The sequence below is a fragment of the Orycteropus afer genome, unplaced genomic scaffold (assembly GCF_000298275.1).
Source record: "Orycteropus afer afer isolate SDZICR_OR568_19922 unplaced genomic scaffold, OryAfe1.0 scaffold00351, whole genome shotgun sequence".
Lineage (NCBI taxonomy): Eukaryota > Metazoa > Chordata > Mammalia > Tubulidentata > Orycteropodidae > Orycteropus > Orycteropus afer.
In genome coordinates, this window is record NW_006921938.1 from 2,970,534 (window position 1) to 2,976,781 (window position 6,248).

Below are 6,248 nucleotides of genomic sequence, written 5' to 3' on the forward strand. Positions count from 1 at the left end.
AGTAGTCAAAACAGCATGGTATTGGTACAATGATAGACAGATTGACCGATGGAACAGAATCAGAAGTTCAGATACAGACCCATCCATCTATGGACAACTGATCTTTGAAAAAGGTCCAAAATCCCTTAAATGGGGAAGAGACAGTTTCTTTAACAAATGGTGCTGGCAAAACTGGATATCCATCTGAAGAAAAATGAAACAAGATCCATACATCACCCCCCACACAAAAACAAACTCAAGCTGAGTCAAAGACTTAAATGTAAAACTGAAAACTATAAAATTCATCAAAGATAAAATAGGGACAAATCTTGGAGCCCTAATTATGGCATAAATAGGCTATCAAGCATAACTCAGAATGTGCAGGAGATAGAAGAGAAGCTAGGTGGCTGGGACCTTTTAATAATCAAATTCTTATGCTCATCGAAAGACTTTGTCAAAAGGGTAAAAAGAGAATCTACAGATTGGGAGAAAATATTTGCCTATGACATATCTATTAAAGGATTTATCTCCAAAAGCTGTAGAAAACTTCAACACCTCAACACCAAAAAGGCAAATAATCCAATTCACAAATGGGCAAAAGACTTGAACAGACACTTCACCAAAGAAGATATACAAGCAGCCATCAAACACATGAGAAATTGTTCACAATAATTCATCATTGTTGTTATTGTTGTTGCTATTATGTGCTGTGGAGTCAGACCCAACTCATAGTGACCCCCTCCTTGGGTTTCTGAGGCAGTATCACTATGGAAGTAGATTGCCCAACCTTCCTTCCAAGGAGTGGCTGGTGGATTTGAACTGCCAGCCTTCTGGTTAGCAGTCAAATGCCTTAGGCACTATGCTACCAGAGCTCCCCATTAATCATTAGAGAGATGCAAATCAAAACAACAATGAAATATCATCTGACCCCAGCAAAAATGGCAAAGTTCAACAGGTCAGAAAATAATAAATGCTGGTGAGGTTGAAGATAGATTGGAACTCTTGTGCACTGCTGGTGGGATCGTAAAATGGTACAACCATCATGGCAAACGGTATGGCATTTCCTTAAAAAACTGAAAATAGAAGTTCCATTTGACACAGTGATCCCATTACTAGGAATATATCCTAACAAGTTGAAAGATAGCCCATGAACAGATATATGTACACCTACGTTCATCGCAACACAATTCACTATAGTAAAGAGATGGAAACAACATAAATGCCCATCAGTGGATGAATGGATAACCAAATTATGGTGCATGCACAAAATGGAATACTATGCTTCATTCAAGAACAATGAATTGTGCACATAAGAGATAGACAACAGATGCTAATACCAACCAGTGTGTCAACAGTACTGTATTGACATTAACACCAAACACCAGGCTACAGATAAACACACAGACACCTGAGGTGGTCAGAAGGGGTCAGTGAACAGAAGTATACCCTAGACCAAGGATAGATTCAGCTGAGGCTAATCTTGCACAGACACCAGTGATACAAAATACCTGCAGTCCTTACAGAAACAATAGACAACAGACACAGAGTAATCCCTCTCAGACAATGAGACACTATGGGAGAGAGATCCAATAGATATATTGTCTCAGGACCATAGTACTAGGGGACACCAGACTCAATTGGCACAACAAAATACATAAAAGCCTTGCTCTAAATCTTACATTGTTGAGTAGCGTCTGGTGTCTTAAAAGCTTTCAAGCCGCCATCTATGATGCAGCTAACAGTCTTCTAGCATCGGAAGCGAAGAAGAAAGTAAAAAAATAAATAAAATTAAAAAAATAAGTGCATTTGGAAGCAATCAGCTCTAGGGCACGATAGCGCTCCAGTCCAGAAGAACTAGATGGTTAGATGGTGGCTGGCTACCAATGCCAACCACTCAGGAAGGATCAAATCTGGAGATCCCAGATAGAGTGGGAGGGAAAATGTGGAACAAAATAATCCAAAACTCAATAATGACCAGAATTACTGGTCAGATGAAATCTGGTGAGACCCCCAATACTATGACCCTGGAATACATTCTGAGCCTGGAATAAAATGTACTTCCAAGGGCTGGTTCTAAGCCCAGTAGTTAACAAGATGTACACACAGACCACTCAACCCAGGATGCCACACCCACATACTCTATGGTAATACATCCCTTAGAGCAATAGACCATGGGACACCAGAGGACCAACATTCAAACTGAGGAAATGCAGGACAAGCAGGAGTGCATAAATATGAGGGCCACAGGAGGAAGATTACAGGGTAGGGAGGGGAGGAGACTGGGTTAGTGTTGGACATGGTAAATGGGGAGTGAAACTAAATGTACATGTAACATTGAATGTAAAACAAGCTCTTAAAGAAAAAGTTAAAATTGGTAAAATTCTTAGGATAATACTAGATATATACATACTTGAAATTACTGTTATTATCCTGTGATCTGTAATAAAAAAAGTATCCTCATTCTATTGTCAAACAATTAAATAAATAAAGTGGATGGTCAGTAATAAAGGAGAAGTCTCAACAAGATTGACATGGTGGCTGCAGCATTGGGCTCAGCTGTAGCAGTGATTGTGGAGATGGAGCAGAACAAGTAGAGCTCTGTTCTGTTGTGCATGCGGTCTCTCTGTGTTGGAAGTGGCTCAATGGAACCTCCCCACAAAAACAACATAGGAATTTTTTTTTTTTAATCTAGGTCTTTTTCTGGAGCTCAGCACCTGGTATATCTTCATTTAGGCACAGCCGACAACTAGATATATTTCTTGACCTTTTACTTTCTGGGAAGATTCTCTTTCCCACTGGCGTTTGGGAGAGTTTCTACATGTAATTGTGAAGTTTCAGCATGTACTGCTGGAAGCATATTGCAAAGAACTATTTGCAAATCTAGCTCCTTATTTATTAATTTACTTATTTATTCATATTTAATGAACTAGTCCTAAGGAACTCTCAATGAGGCAAAGGTATTGATAGTTGAAGTGGTGGCTTGGAAGCCTGAGGTACATAATTATTTGATTTACTTAAGAATTATGGTATTCTTTTGTAAAATCTTCCAAATGAAGATGGAAAACTGCTTCACAAGCTCAGATTTGCAAATCCTCTACTTGATAGTTGTCAACTAGGTCACACATTGAATTGCGGTTCTCACCTTCAGTTGTTTAATATCATCAGGGACCACAAGATTTTTCCTTTTTATTCCAGAAGATATAGTTTTCTGCAGAAGGACTTAAGCTTTGCTCCAGAGTCATGGAGTCTGAACTATGATGCTCCTACTAAGAGAATCTGCCAGAGACGCAGCTTTTAATAGCACCTGGAAATGCAGGTTTTAGCCTCCATCCCTAGTGTTACATTTTAAAAATAATGTATGGTGTCTTCGTCACCTAGTGCTATCTTAACAGTAATACCATAAGTGAGTGACTTTAAGGAAAAGGAATTTATTTTCTCATAATTCTGGAGGCCAAAAGTCCAAATCAGGATCTCATCCCTATTAATCCCTTTAAATCTACGTCTTATTTCTGGTGTCTGCCAAAAATCCTTGATATTTCTTGCTGTTCCTTGATGCCTTATCTTCCCCCTAAATGTATCTTTGTGTTTATTCTGTGCTTTTTATAAGGAGGAAATGATCAGGCTTAGAATTTGCCTTAAAATGGTATGACTTCATTAATATAACAAAAGAAAAACCGTTTCCAAAAAGATCACATTCACATATATTTTGTGGGGACACATTACAACTTACAGCTGTGAGATTAAAGAAAATCAATTAAATTGCTGCACAGTTAATAATATGAGTGCTTTTGAAATGTGATTTAAAAGCTTTCTTTCCATTATCAAAATAAAACTAGGTAACATTTATAATTTTTAAAGTGTGTTTTTGCAAGACTATCTCTTCACACATTACAAGAAATACAAGAACAGGAACAATTTAATGGTAAAAATGATTCATCTTATCAATTTGACTACATGGACTGAGTTGAGTCAGATCTACTTATCCTTTATTATTTAAGTTATATGATATTTAAATACTTAAAGAGCTGTATGTGTATGGATTTCCAGTTAATGGTGTTTGGTCATACACTTTTAATGATTGATATTTGGACTTTTGAAAGATTTGTATTAATTTGGTAATAGTCAGAATTAGGAAACTTACTCTAGACATGTATAACTAAAAAAAAAAAAAAAACACCATATATAAAACATAGAAATATAAGCAAGAATGAAAGATGTTTTTTGTTCCCCCAACCACTAGAAATTTTAACATACTTGTATTTGTTTATTTATTAAGGGATAAATAAGGATTTCTCTCTGCTATTGAAACTAGCATCGAATTATTGCTTCTTCAAAAATAAATGACACAAAGACATTTAGTCACATGTTCTACTTACAATTCAAAATGAATTCACATTCATTTCTAGTATTAGTGAAACAAGATCTTTATTTCTAACCTGAATAAATAAAAGTTATTCAAGAGTAATAATAATGGTAATGAAGCTAAGATACTGAAAAATATGTCGCACATATCAATTTTCCTCGATAAATTTCAGTGAAACTCAGTAATTTTTACCTGTTTTAGAATTTTGATTTTTTGGGAAAACATAATTTCTAGATGAAAATCTTTAAGAACCTTAACCTAAAACTTTTTTTTCTAGGAAAACATGTGCAAAAAACTGAAATCTTGTAAGCTAAATAAATGTACACATCTATTTAACATATTCACTTTTTTGGGAGAATTATAATATCAATTTCTTAATACTGTATAAGAAGTAGTAGATTATTTTGAAAAAGTAAATTTAAAAACAGATTTAACCTCAAACTTCTTCACTTAAATGCTACATTTAAAAAATAATGATCAATAGTTTTTAAACTAATTTAGTGGGTAGGAAAAAAGAGTTAACATCAAATTCTATTGACTTTGATCTAGACTCAAGAAAGCTTGAAGAGATTACCTGAAGTTGAATCATCTTTGCAAAACTAAATTAAGAAATACGTACATTTATACTAATAGAGCCAAGATAAATGATTATCTAGACTTGTTCTAATGTATCAGAACAAAGAGCACTACTCTTGTTGAAACTGTTTATTGAGTGATGATTGTTCCTGATTCATTGGATACAGTTGGACCAGATAATGAAATGTAGGCATGTAAATTTGAGGGAGCTATGTAATTAGACACTCCTTGGAAGAAAGATTGAGCAATCTACTTCCGTAGCGATTCTGTCTCAGAAATCCAAGGAGGGTTCACTATGAGTCAGGTCTGACTCGACAGCACATAACAACAACATAATATGCAATTAGCATAACTGTACAATAAATAAGGAAGACTGAAGAAGAATTGATGCCTTTGAATTATGGTGTTGGTGAAGGATACTGAAAATACTGTGGACTGCCAGAAGAATGAACAAATCTGTCTTAGAAGAAGTACATCAGAATTCTCCTTGGAAGTGAGACTGGCCAGACTTCATCTCACCTACTTTGGTCATGTGGTCAGAAGAGACCATTCCATGGAGAAGAATATCATGCTTGGTAGGAAGTATAACAAAGATTGTGAGCATGGCAGACAATCAGGAGGTGTTTCATTCCATCGTACATAGGATTGCTCTAAGTTGGAGTCCAGTTGATGACATACATGTAACATAACAACACAGTATGTAATTAGCAAGAAAATTAGATGAAAAGAAATCCTGAAAATCTTCCTGAACAAAGGTGGTCTGCACTCACCCAGACTCATCTTTTGTGAACACCTACTTTCCCTGTTCAGAGTAACTGTGATAGTGAAATCTGTGCCTAGGAGTAACATGATCTGTATCATTGTGTTGTCACTCATGATTTTACCTAATCTTTATCCTTCCTTTAAGCTAAATAAATTGTTTGTTGAAGGCTGTTTAATAAGTTTGATTTTTAATCAAACCCAGGACCATTGCTTGTGTCAAGCAATGTTTGTGTAACAGTCGTAAGAACAACAACAAATTATGCATTAAACAAAATGAATTTAGTATCTATTTCATGCCTTAGACTAAACATATTCTGTGTGCCGTCGAGTTGTTTGACTCAACAACCTTATAGGACAGAGTAGAACTGAACTATAGTGTTCCTAGACTGTAATCTTTGTGAACATAAATCACCAAGTCTTTTCTCCCATGGATCAAGTGAAAATGAAACCCAATAATTTTGAACTCAGTTCTGATTCATAGCGACCCTAGAGGACAGAACAGAAGTACCTCACAGGATTTCCAATGCTATAAATCTTTACAGAAGCAGAATGCCTCATCTTTCTCATG